The sequence below is a fragment of the Melanostigma gelatinosum genome, assembly GCF_949748355.1.
Source record: "Melanostigma gelatinosum genome assembly, chromosome: 15".
NCBI classification, from domain to species: Eukaryota; Metazoa; Chordata; class Actinopteri; order Perciformes; family Zoarcidae; genus Melanostigma; species Melanostigma gelatinosum.
The window spans coordinates 16,069,077-16,083,812 of record NC_136648.1 but is presented as its reverse complement, the minus strand read 5'-3'; positions in this window follow the sequence as shown (position 1 = coordinate 16,083,812).

Genomic DNA, 14,736 nt, shown 5'->3' with positions numbered 1-14,736 from the left:
GCACCCTGATCAAACGTCACATCTAGAGGTCATGTAACCGTTCTGACTTTCTTATTTATAATAAAAGGTGCTACCAAGGAAACCTGTACCTCATTTAAAACTGAATACATCTCAAAACAGCCTGAGAAAAGCCTTCAATACTTGAAGAAAAATGAATGACTTCAGGAGTGGGAGACTTTTTAATACCAACATGGTAAAGCCACCGTTTGGAGGGTATTGAGGCTTTGGCGCCCTCGAGTGACAGTTTGAATTTAAGACACTGTGGCAGACACCAAATCTAACTCTAGAACACTGAGAGTGATGGACGTTAGTGCAACACATAGAGTCATGAATACACCATTTTTGACTGGGGTTAGAATAAGTAGAAATATGTCATAGCCACATACAATTTAACACAGCATTTTTAAAAGAAAGTCTTTCGAAAGGTTTCAATGCTTTGTATGTGAATGTAGCCAATTGTAACTTTGTGGTTTTGAAGTAAGAACCGAAGTAAATTTAAGTGCTTTGTGCAGATAATGCTCTTTCACTATTCACTTGAGGTAAAAACAAATGACTGCAGGACTTTTGCTGTGCGTTATTGCGTTTTTAATAGTTTGCTCCAGGGAAGTGAAGTTACCCAGCATCCACGTAGCATTAGCAAGCCTTATTACTGCCATCAACTGGTGTGAAGTGTGGATCAGGATAAACTGTTTTATGGTTGTAGACAAAATGTGTCCCAGTCAGACGGCAACCTCCAGTTCAAAGTGAAGCAAATGCGGAAGTGCACTAAACGTGCATTCTCTCTAATGGCCAGCAGGGGGCGACTCCTCCGGCTGCAAAAAGAAGTCCGATTATATGGACGTCTATGAGAAAATAATCCTGCTTCTCACTTGATTTGTTACCTCAATAAACATTGTAAACATGAGTATATGGTCTCAATCGCTATAGTTTTAAGTTGTCTTCAATACAGCATGGTGTTCATTTCGTAAATTATGGTCACATTTAGAGTAAGATGGACGATAATGGAGGGTATGCTTGCCGAATATGGCGTCTCACTATTTAATTAACAGTATTATTTAATATCCCAATTTATTTCCTGTTCCAGTGCAAGGAGAGTTAAAAGAGGCGATATCACACGTCATATCGCGTCATATCATTACGTTACAACATATTATTAAGACCTTTTATTAGTGTCACTATAAACATCTAACAAATACAAAACTGGCAGTAAATAATTCCATTCAAACTTTCTATTCAGTCATTCTGATAACAAAGAAAATGAAAGAGAAAAAAAAAATACATATATGTATTTATATATCTCTCAGAGGGCTGTTCGCATGTTCATACAAAAATGTATTATTATGCCGTGTCCCATGTCCAAATGGCACTAAATTCATCACCACACCCATCACGTATGTAGCAGATAGGATGAACACTTCTCCAGATTGTAGGACACACCTACAGACAGACAGAGATTGCTTTGCTTTATGTGGTTTGTGAGGACTCTGTCCCAAGCACTGGGTGCAAAACAGTTAACACCCATAACACCCTGGAAATGTCCCCCATCTATCGCAGGGCCTCAGAACTTGATGTGGACTTGCCCTAGCGTTTGCAAACACACACACACACACACACACACACACACACACAGTGCCAGTACAACAGCCGTTAGGGTCGTTTGCAGCTGAATAGCATGTCTTTTACAGAAGGTAAGTGCTTTACATGCTGCCTCAAAGAGATTTGTGCCACCAACAAAAAGTCTGTATGGTCTATTCAAACAAGAGCTCCCACACATGCATACAACTTCATAAGCTGACACACATGTACAGACACACACACACACACACGCCTCCCTCAAACTGAAAACCCATGGCTTCTCTCCTCTGAGGGGCAATTAATACGTTGTAGCTGTGCCAACAGGCAGCCCCTCTTTCAGAGTGTCAGCCAGGCTCTGAAAGAAACCAGCAAACAATGACTTAAAGAAAGCATCAGCTTTATAAGTAGTGAATATGAAAATATGTTCAGAACAAAATCATCCTATTTTATGTACTGTACTGAATATTAGATGATAGCCCTACATCAACATCAATCAGGCAACACTTGACAATAACACTTTGTTTTTGGTCATACAGATACAACAGTATTGCAGTAATTGGAAGTAAATGGAAGAAAAGCATTCTTTTTACTTTTACTAAACATGAGTATCCAGACACACGCACACACACACACATACACACACACACACACACACACAAGGCACACACACAAGGCACTCACAAAGAGGGAAGTGAATGCTTGCTGAAAGCTAAATTGAAACATCTTGCAGTCATGATGCCATGACTCGCCATTGTTTCCGGGCCTAAAGAGTTGTAGCAAGAGAATAGGAGACGCGAGAGGAGATGGAAGGAACAAGGGGAGAAAGGAGGACCTTGCCACCCATTGGCAGTGGAAAGCGAGAGGAGACTGATATTAGGCGGTCTGTTTTGAAAACTGGCGGACAGCCCTTTGCATACACACTCTCTATCTCTCCCTCTCTCTGCCTCGCTCGCCCTCCTCCACCCCCTCCACCCCCCTTCCTCCGGCATCCCCCCTCCCTGGGAAAACAGGGACAACAAATTAGCCTTCTTTTCTCGGCAAGGCCTGGGGAGGAGGACACTTGGACAGCCCTCAGAGTGTCCGCCTGGAGTTCCCATGGACCCCTCTTGCCCCTTCCCCTTTCAGCCGGCGAGGAAGCAGTCATTGTGCCAGCACCTGTCTCTGAGGAAATTGGTAAAAGTGATGGCTTTGTTAGCCATCTCCATGACAACCCGGAGAAAAGAGTGGGGCCAGCTAGCAGGGATTGGGGTAGCGATTGGGGTGAGTGAGGGGGAAAGAGTGGGAGAGGGAGGGAGTTAAGGGGTTCGACAATGGAGTAGCAGTTGCATCGCTTTGGCTTTGCCGGAGATCTATATGTGAGGATGCTGTGACTTGCTGTGCGTGTGTGTTTGGCGGTGGGGGTTATTGTGTGTGTGTGTGTGTGTGTGTGTGTGTGTAAATGCAGAAATTGTAAGTAGCAACCAGTGTAGGAATGCCTGTCGTCCACCTCTCTCTCTTTCTCCCTCTCCCTCATCATCCCTGTGGGTGACACTGTGACATCCACCAGTGAAGCAGGGCGGGAGTGTGAATGGGTTGAAAGCAGCAAGGTCAGTCACATCATGTCCAGAGAATATCTCCCCCTCGGAGCAGACAGCACACACTCTTAATAATTAAGCCGCAAGTTTGCTCGCTGCAGCCCGGCTCAAACGCCTCACATAAAGAGTAAATGGGACATAAAGAGGGATTTTGTCTGATTCATTGCATTTTTTGGGCCAGTCCAATTGGAGCTAAGGAGTTACGGTACAATCTGGTGTTGTGCATAATGACTCCTACAAGGTCAACAGAAAGATTTTGTTGCACCAGACAGTGTTGTATCAACTCCTCACACAATGCACAATGAATGCTGGAAATGCAAAGGAGAGACTGATGCAGCCATCATCATTTTCAAGTCATCTTCTTGTGGAGCTGCATCAGTGGTTCAACTAAGGAAAGGTTCTTTGAAATGTCTATAATCCAACATTAAAAATGAATGTGTACAGTGGTGCTTGCAAGATGGCTAAAATGCATTGATAAAAATGTATTACAAAGAATTATGCTGGCCATTCTAGCGCTTAACATCACTTTGCCCACATGGCTATTGGCAACAGAGTGCAGGTCACATCTGTTTTTGGTCATGCGCCACCAAATTAACAGCAATACAACCTTTAGACCAGCAGATGGTGCTCAGTCACTTTCTCTTGCACTCGCAGAGTCTCTTCAGAGGCCAGCAGCAGAGTTTTACGTCCACATCGTACCAATTAGTTGTTTGTGTATTATGTTGCATGAAAAAAATATTGATTTGATTAAAAAGGCCTCCTGAACAAATGGTGGGTGGATTGAGAAAGAAAGAGCGCTCTGTCTTCAATCCATTCAAGTCCAATGTGGGCAAAATGTATTTTAATTAATTACTGATATGTTCAGTCAATTTAGCATTGATATTCTAAAGTATAGCTTATAGTTTTTTTCTTTTTTTCTTTTTATTTCCTTTTACTTTTTAGACCACAGACGTTTTTGTGCATCAGTGAATGTGTGTGTGAGAGAGAGACAGAGAGAGTGAGAGAGAGAGAGAGAGAGAGAGAGAGAGAGAGAGAGCCAGAGACAGAGCGAGAGAGAGAGAGAGAGAGAGAGAGAGAGAGAGAGAGAGAGAGAGAGAGAGAGAGAGAGAGAGAGAGAGAGAGAGAGAGAGAGAGAGAGAGAGAGAGAGAGAGAGACAGAGACAGAGAGAGAGAGAGACAGAGAGAGAGAGACAGCGACAGAGAGAGACAGAGAGAGAGAGATAGAGATAGAGAGAGAGAGACAGAGAGAGAGAGAGACAGACAGACAGACAGACAGACAGACAGACAGACAGACAGACAGACAGACAGACAGACCAAATTTCAAGATATGATTGATGACACCTCCTCTGTTCAAAAAAGGCTTCACATCAAGATGAGAGGAGAAACAACGATATGAGTTGTCAAGGCCAGGAAGCTGCTTTTATTCACATAACCACAATGGTGATTTTGAATCCCCCACACGAATGAAAGTCTGAGGCTATTCCACAAGTGTCCCATATAATACCCAACGGAGGCAGTATGTTTTAGATCTCTGTGATGTTGGGTGGAAGAGAAGAATAAGAACACAGTCTGAGGAGTGAGATCTTCTTTTGCTCACGTCACAGTGATACAATTGAACTTTGTGGCCATGAATGACAGCACCCAGAGTGATTTCACAGGGATAAGATTAATTTGTCTCATTATACGTCTCGTCTAGTAGTTTTTTCATTCAGATATGGTGTAATAACCTTGAGTTACCTCAACCTTGAGGTGTGTGTATGTGACCTCAGCTTACTAATATTAATTCAATACAACTCTCCATTCACCCTACAATCAATGTTGTCTTGCAGTATTATATGACTTGATCATCAGTAGTTACGGTGAAGAATACTGAATTTCCAGCAGGTTATGTTGGAGTACTGCATGTTTGGAAACCTGCATGCATGTGTGGAGAATGTAAGGTTGAGAGGTAAAAACCTTAACTAAGTATTATCACGTAGATACAGTTAGAGCCAAACCTAATATTGAACTTCCATGCTCAAACCTAATGTCTTTTTATTTTAGGATGTTGGGAAGAAAAAAAATCGTTGACACAAAAATATCTTTTTAAAATATTTTTTCGCCAGTTTTAGTTAATATTTTTTCTTGTGAAATATTCGATACACTCACTTCAGAGGACCTCTAAAATCCTGAATAAAGAAATAGGCCATAACCTGTTATTAGGGGTCACAGGTAGACATTTATTTTGAGAGTCAAAAAGGTTAGGAACCACTGTTCTATACAACACGTGTGGCATTTTAAAACAATAGCTCAGTTGTGCTCTCGCATAGGTGGAAAATGTTGCACAGTATGTCTTTTAATGGTTTGACTTTTAGACGCATCTCTTCTGCAACAAGTTCTCACTCCCAACTTGTGCTGCAACATTTCCATTTCATCTCCTCCAGAGAAGAAAATAAAATGTGATGGGTAGCATTGCAAACAATTGGCTCTGTGTACGACTGCTCCTATCCGCATATGAGTGTCATTCCTGTGTCATTCACAGCATCTGTGAATATTGCCATCGGGGAACAAAGTGAACGTGGTGGGTTTACGAATGCCTCTAAAAGTGTCTACACTGCTGTCCAGGGACTGTGATTCATCTCCTCTCCGATGTGAGGCTGCACTACCTTCACCGAAACAAAATACCCTCAACATCTGGAGCAGAGGCATACATCTGTGTGTGTGTGTGTGTGTGTGTGTGTGTGTGTGTGTGTGTGTGTGTGTGTGTGTGTGTGTGTGTGTGTGTGTGTGTGTGTGTGTGTGCGTGCATAATTATGCACGCATCTTATTTTTGATATAGAAACCCCTGAAATGATACTCAGCCTCCTACTCAAAATATATTTCACAATAAGCAATAAGTCATTTAGATGTTATTCTTTCCTCCCTCAGTTTCTCACTGTCTTTAAGGCACACAGTTTGACACATATTGTTGTGCCTCCTTGATATAGTTGTCGGGTTAAGATATATATAGAAAGCCATCTGGTCTCCAACCTTCAGCACACACGTGGTCAAACTTTTTTGATATCATTTTTGTCTGTATATTTTAATAAGAAGTGATTCTGACCTTGCTTCCAGACCACAAGAAACCTGAAAAAAAATCCGATACTGTACGGTGATACCCATTTTTTTTTTTTATCTTTAAGAGCTGAGTAACTGAACAGTCACTGGTGCCATAAGTAACCCACATTAATGAGACAATTCTCAGGTTAGCAGCTCTGTGAGGCTGTACCTCGGCACAATGGTGCTTGGAGCTAAATGCTAATGTCTGCATGCTAACATGCTCACGCTGATAATGTACTTATATTATATATCCCCGGGCGCCTATCATTGGCAGCCCACTGCTCCATATATACAGGGATGGGTCAAATGCAGAAGTCAAATTTCGTGTATATGTATATGACAATAAAAATGGTTTCTTCTTCTTTCTTCTTCTTCTTCTATTTTTGATGGAGAGCAGGTATAATGTTGACCACCTTCACTTACCACTTCACTTCATTTACGAGTTTTTAAGGTATTTGGTCATGAACTAAAGTGGTCTTTTGGAAAAAAATAAATTCTAACCTGATGATGACATGACAGGAAAAGTCAGTGGATTACCATAGTCACATGGCTTTATCGTTTGGGGACAATGGATGTCTCCACAAAATCTCACAGCAAACCACCCAATAGTTTTGCAGATATTTCAGTCTGACCCAGAGTGGTTAACTGACCAAACAACAGACTGACCGACATTGTCATCCAGTTACTGTGGTCAAAAAAACAGGAAGGATTTAGAAACACACATCTTTAAGCCACAAATAAATATGAGGTGAAAGAGCGGACACTTACTGTACGTATTGGCCTTGATAGTGAACGGTGCTGAGAAACAACTTAAATACACAAATAAAATCACACAAAAAAAAGAACTCACAGCATAAAACATTTATGTGTGAATATGCCGCATACTGTTTGCTTGTTTAATGGTCTCTAAAGGCTGTTTCCATGTGTTTTATAGTGTCTGGCGTTACATTCCTTTAGGGAAATATCACAGAGATTAGCAAAACGCTGGAAAGACATTGTGTGCTTTTTGTTACTGAGTGGCTTTACTGTAATTGGGGCTGGTTTATTGTAGTTTTTATTGCATGAGTCTGTTAAATATGCCAAAAAGAAAAAAAAAGAAGATACACATGGCCAGTGTCTTATTATTTTTGGTTCATTGAAGTACTCAACATATTAATTTCTTCTTATTTTCATTGTTTGTTATTGGAAGTTGTGACGCTTTCAGTTGTGAACGTGTACGGTTCCATGACAACCAAGCTACCTTCACCTGCTGATGAAGACATTTGATGAGGTCAAAAGCTGCGTAACAAGCGAGTAAGACCTCAAGCTGAGACTTTTTTAAATCAATTTCTAACGGTAAGAATGAAACTCAAACTCATATTTCACTGATTCCATTAATTCCAAATAAGTATCACTGAAAATGAACACTGGCAAGCGGCCGTGTCGGCGTATAATCAGTAGTGCGTGTGCGTCCGTCCAAGCTTAAGCGCTCTGACGTATATTCGTCCAAAACTCATCACACGTAATTTCATGGCAAATGTAAAAATGAGTTTTAATGGCCAGCCAGTCACAGACGTTTGATCCGATACATATTTGGCATGTCATGTTTGGACTCCCATTGTTAAAACATATCAGAATACAGCTGCCGTAGGTCAACCAGTTTTGGGACAAGGCACATATTGAACAAAATATTTTAAAAGCTTATTATGTAAACATTTAGGTCATTTTGGCATGCTTCGCCAAAGAGCAAAGATTACACGCAAAACATGTGAGAATAATTCATGGGAAATAGTGTCCATCATCAGCCAATCAAATTTCAATGTTCCTTTAATATTCTTTTCTATATGACCACAATTAGTCCCCTTAAAACTTGGCACCTATATGTGCCATCACTTAGAATATTTGTAATGTTTGATTCTTAAAGCAATCTGTGTGTCACACAGTGAAATATCCTTCATCTCATCATTCCACGCGATGACCTCCTGCGTTACCTGCCCCCAGCATTTGTATCTCAGCACTGTGTCACAATGTTCCCAAACAACTTGGATCCAGGAAATTGCCCTCTTTTTTCCTCATTTCTCTATCTCTTTCACTCTTTTTCAAAACACTTTAGAAGCATGGGTGTTCCTCTCTCTCTCTCTCTCTCTCTCTCTCTCTCTCTCACTCACACACACATCCCCGCCTCACACAGACATCACTGACATGCACACACACACACACACACACACACACACACACACACACACACACACACACACACACACACACACTCACACACCAGCAGACAAACACCTTAACCTCAAACCTCAAGCTAGGTGCAGACAGGACCACACATAGTGTCTCACACACAAAATGTTTGGAATGTCATAAACATTTATTTCGGTTGAAAAGAAGATTTTGGGTTTTTTTTCACGAGTGTATGTGTGTATGTGTGTATATATAGGAACGTTGAACTACACTTATAGGCCACCAGATAGAAAGAGATCAGACATGACCAAATATTTTGGGTGTGTTGTCCATAAAACGGGACAGGTTTACGCATCAAAAGAGCTAAACGCATTGCAGAGTCATTGCTTACCCATGAACCGTTTCAAAAGGAGAGAGAGAAGTGATTTTCTACATCCTCCTAAATCATCCCCTGAAGAGTTTGTGACCATTTTAGACAGGTCGGGATTTCACTTTATAATCGTGTCAGAATGCTAATGCTAACAGCCCTTTATTTGTTATTTGTTTTTAAATGCGTACGCTTTACGACGATGCCCTCATTTTTTTATTCAAGTGTATCATGATTTTGAAAAAAAAAATGTCCACTGAAAAAAAGCTTTAATTAACACATGAACATGTGTCACATCAGATTGTGAAAGACAGCAGGATGGATGATATCCCAGGTCATTGAAAGGCCTTGAACAGTTCAGCACTATCCTGGATATGCTTTATTTCATTTTTAAAAATTCGGAATAGAGCCTGGAGATGTCATTTCCCAAAATAAAGACATGTTTCATGTAACATTTACTATGTTTAACTATCGACATATACAAAGCCCGTCTTTTGGTCTGTCTATGTCTGCATGTGTCTGTCTGTGGTCACGTTCTGGCTTACGGACTGTCCACTGACTGGGAGGTCCCTCAACCACACGGGGCAAACATGTACACACACACACACACACGCACACACACACACGCACACACACACACACTGAAGACAGGGACGCTGCTGTTGGAAATGTGTGGTCAAACCACGATGGGATTCCTTTCTCTTACTTATGTCTTTTCTTTTCTTTATTTCTTCTGTCCTATATCCTATATTGTTCCTTATTCCGTATATTTGTCTTTCCCTACGACAAACTTTTCACATTGCGAAATATATCAATGAAGCAACAGCACTTACATCTGCATTAAGCACACATATATAAAACCAGACACAGAAGAACAAGCCTGATTATAAGATGAAAACCCATTTTGTAAGAAATGGGTTGTCAAATAAACTTTTTGTAACACCTCAAGCTTGACTCCGTTGCACAAGAGACACTACTCTCTCAAAACAACGGCTTTGGAATATACAAATGTGCTGTCCTCCAACACAAGATGATCCCAACTCTTTCTTGAGAAAAGCATCATATCAGGTCACGTAAAAATGAATGGCAGTGAGACGGACAAAACTGGCAACTGAAGCAACTAAACAGAGAGCAAGTTAAATGAAAAGACAACAGACACACGGTGTTAGAAAGTCAGTCAGACAGACAAACAGCTCACAGAGGGAAGTGCAGCGCCTTGCGGCAGGGAGTTGCCCAGCTTTTCCCTCTCTGACTCTTCAAGGCCCAGCCCAGATATTTCCTGGTTCTGACACCAGCTTGGCTCTCAGATCTCTATTACATGTGGAGAGAAACAAGAGAAGAATTACTCCAACTGTGTTCAAGTGAAAAATGTATGAATTTCAAGGTCTGGTGACGCAGACTGTTGAACTGTTGGAAGAAAAAGAAGAAAAAAAGCATTTATTTGTGAAAGCCCCTTGGAAAACATGCTTTGCATCCCAGTTGTTTGGGTCGATGACACGTAACGATCTTGCAGCTGCTTTCGAGAAGTGACGGTGAACATATATTTGGTTTTGGGGCTTTTGTTCCAATAAGACAATTTGGTTGAAAAATGACAAAACAAAAGGCTGCATCTTCATAAACAATGAAGGAAAATGCATTCACTGTAATTAAAAGCATGTAAATGTACCAGAACAAAAGCAACATCTGTAGCATTGTTAAGCAGCAGTGCAGCGAGACATCTTTATCTTGTGTGTGTTAATCTCTGACATTGGCTGAACGGGCCTGTTTTGGTTTCCACAGCAGCGGTGAGGGCCCCACAGTGCACTGGTCCTGGAAGTGGCGCAAACACAAACCACAGTACAAGTATGTCTGTGTGTGTGTGAGACCGCATTTGTGTGTGCGTTGTGTGTGTGTGTGTGCTGTAGTGCCCACCTCTAAACTCGAAGGGAGGCTCACACACACACACACACACACTCTTGCCGTGGCTGTGCTCTCTCCCTGGGTGGTCTGCGCTGCAAATATTTATGATCTAAACCAAGCTAATCCAACTGGCTTGTTTCAGTGAATTGAGAATGATTTACAAGTACACAGCAACGGGGCCAATAGGAGGGTGGAGGAAATCTGAGGAAATCTGAGGGCTCCATTTCAAGTCACTCTGTGACGAGACCTTGCACAGTTGTCTATGAGTCTGCTCTCACGCCTAGAGCTGTGGCATTCTGTGCCCCCCCCACCCCCCCCCCCCCCCCCCCCCCCAATCATTGCTGAGACGGATGTCTTTATTTGAGAAATTAGCTGGGCTTTGACGATATGCAAAACACAAGGGATCAGTGGATTGTCAATTGCCTGTGAAGGCTCTCAACCTCGTTCTCAGCTTTTCTTTTTCCCTTTCTAATTTCCCACAGAAAAGCGAGAACAAAAAAATCTTGATGACAATCAATTATTTTTCTTCTAATGAACATGCCATGTGCAGGACAAGGTGACTGGAAAGGATGATACTGTGGCAGCATTTGCTTGTGTTTTTTTCTTGTGAAAAGAAGAAGACATGCGCCTTTTGTATCTTTCGCAGACATGTTTGCATCTCGTCACGTGAGCTTTCAGTGAGACACCGGTAAACTGAGGCCCAGTTCTCCAGTTAAGTTATGTGGAATGTCTTTGCACACATCAGCGCTCTGTGGTAACCCTGACAGGCAGTAATCTCTGTGAGTGTTAGTGGTTTTTAGGTTGACTTTTATTGGAGCTTTGGTTTATTTTTGCCAGATCCCCCTTTTTATAAAGAGAGAGGGATCCACCTGCACACTGACCTTGTAAAGCGGGGTAAAGAGGAAAACGTAGAGGAGCTTTTGTAGCTTGAGCATATATTGGAAAGTATTACCTCTTGTATAGAAATGTAATATAAGTTCATTTAAAATACCAAGATTTGTCAGATACATTTTTTCATACTTGATTATGACAAATTGTAATCTAAAAGGACTTTTAAATTACATAAATCAAGTTGCATTGGGAGATGATTTTTTTCATCTCCTATATCACAATTTTACATTAGATGGCTTGATTTAGGTTTTAGAGTAAGTTAGTGTGTTTAATCCTCCTTAAATCAAGTTTATGTCTACAGTGAGGGACAAAAGGCTACACTGTCCTAACACTACAAATCACACATGAATAGATAAGTTATTCAAGAATTATTTTTGATAAGATACCAATCAAAATATCCTCAAAAAATGTCCCAGATTGTGCAGACGACAATTTCTAGTGATCTTTCATGTTTCAAAAAAAAAGCAGAACATTTACTGGAGAATCTACTGATTTTAACACATAAAAGGTCAATTTATTATCCAGCCATGAAAACATTTGTAGATGTCTTCCATTGCCATGAAAGAGCTTCAGTCTGAGAAAATAAAGAAGTTATCTAAGTTTTGGCGTGAGGTCCACATTTTTAACAGAAAGCCCTGCATAACAAACTGACGATGTATGTTTTGAAAGACACTGCTATTGGTCGAATTGTGGAAAATAGGGGATGCAATGTTTTATGAGCTTGATCCAGGACATCTTGGCCTCTGCTGCTTTTTTAGACCATTCTTTTTGTAATCCCCCGCAAAAATGCATGACTAAATTGCTGAGCTATACCCGTTTAAGTGTAGCACCATATAAGTGCTTTTATCATCAGTGGAGTATCCACAATCTGATTCTACTATCTGTCTGGCCTCCATCTCTGTTTTGTCAATAAATCACTTATAGATACTCGTCAAAAAATAAATGTTCTTTAACCAACAAGTCCTTAACTTTTAGCATCTTTTAGCAATGAGCTGAGATTTTTTTTCTCCAAGGTCTAAATTTAAGAAATTTTAATTGTAACGATATTGTTTTGGCCCATTTAAATATAACCATTGTGGATTTTTTTTGTTGTTGTAATACATTTGTTCTCCAGTGTATGTTTGTTGTCTACACACACAGCTTTACTACTGACTTTATTACATATTGAGCTATCAGCATGCCTTCACGCCTAAAAGAAAATGTGTTGGAATCAGTGTATGACTTAACTCATCATCACATGACCAAAATGTGAGGGAAGTAGGAGCATGTCACCATTGTTTGTGACATCTTACAATAAAAACCCTCTATGTCTCTCTGTCTTGTCATTTTTTTTTTTTTTTTTATCTCTATCTGTTCCTTTCCTCTTCTTTCTTTTCTCTATCGTTCGATCACTCCTCTCAGCTGTTTCCCTCCTCCTCAGCTCTTCTCACCTCTGACTCTTTTCTCCCCTTTTCCAGGAACCTGTCTTTTTTAACCTTTTTTAACTTCCTCTCTCTTCTTCCTTCAACATTTCAACCCTCCAGGCTTCCTCTTTCCATTATTATCTTATTTAATTATTCTGGCATTCAGGCAACAACAGACTGACATGCTTGTTGTCTCCTCTCTTTTTGTCTGTCTCCTTCTTCCCTCCTTTCTCTCGCTCTTCTGGTTTTTGCGCAAGCAGCAGCGAGCAGTGAAGCTCATCTCCGGCCAGAGCAAACAAAACCAAAGCCACATTCCCCGAGCTCAATTTGCTGTTACGTCTCAGCTCTGTGAATTGGGAGTTTTCAAGCTTGAAGCCTGGAGGAGCTGGGTGGCTTCTGGCTGCTAATCGGCTCACATCACTTTTTGTGTGTGTGTGTGTGTGGGGGGGGGGGGGGGGGGGGGGGGGGGGGAGCCAAGGAATTAGTTGTACTATATGGTATAGAGCAGGGGCCTTCAACGTTTTTCAGGCCAAGGACCCCCAAACTGATAGAGAGATGGAGCAGGGACCCCCGACTATATATATTGTATAAAATTGTGTTTTATATTAAATGGGCCTAGTGCCATGTATACCTCTTTATTGTGCATTCAATACTAAGCTGTTCAAATAAGACACAGGTTCATATATTCATGTTTTTATTTTAAACATGTGCAAGGTACAGTGAGCAGGGTGGCCGTGCCACTGTCATTTAGAAACATACCTTGTCAGCTGATACCAATGCCAATATCAACATTGTCTTTCAATTTCATGATAATAATGCATACAAGCTATTCAAATTGATGCCTATTCATGCCACTGCCATGCAGAAACATACCTGTTATCTTTTCAATACTGAACGATTCAAATAATGGACAGATTCATGTTTAGAGAAAAAAGAAAATGAATTATTATTATTATTTTTTTAATTGTCGAATCAACCAAAAATTTCGCGGACCCCCTGCAGTACCTCCGCGGACCCCCGACGGGCCGCTGACCCCCTGTTGAAGACCTCTGGTATAGAGGACAAAAAAATCGCATGTGTATTTAAGGCTTTTTTTTGTTTTTAAAGTAGTCATTCAGTTTCAGCAACTGAAAAATCACCAGAAACGTGACTTATAAAAATGTGTAAAAATGTTAACAACATTAAGAACAGCAACTTGTCAAAGCATGAATCTTGTCAATAACTCCATGTTCAGTCAACACCTTTTCTGTTGTTATGATTATGATAATGACGATTATTAATAGTAGTAGAAGTAGTAGTATTGTTGTTGTTATTATTATGGTTACTTTCTCAGGTGGTTGTGTAAACGGATGTTAAGCCTTCCAAATAAATGGTGTCTGTTTTACAACCATGATGCTAAATTGTATTTATTTATATTGCAGCATCAATAAAGTGCTTCTCTCTTTTTTTTAAATGTATATACTTGACTAGGAACTACAATACTAAATTAAATATTTAATAGTACAGTAAATACTTTACAATACATATTATAGTTACTACTTTTCAGATTGAGACTTTACATTAGTATTGATCCAATAATAAGGGCCATTCTGCCTAATGAGTACTTTTACTCTACTTTAAGTACATTTTCTTTACTTGGGGGTATTGCTACTTTTACGCTGTATTTTATGCTATTTCTTACACCATTGGTTCCAGGCAAAGTCAAGGATACATTTTTACTCGTGTGGAATATTAAGTTGTTTTAAAATGCAAATAATCACTTCTCTCTAGGAACCACTTCTCG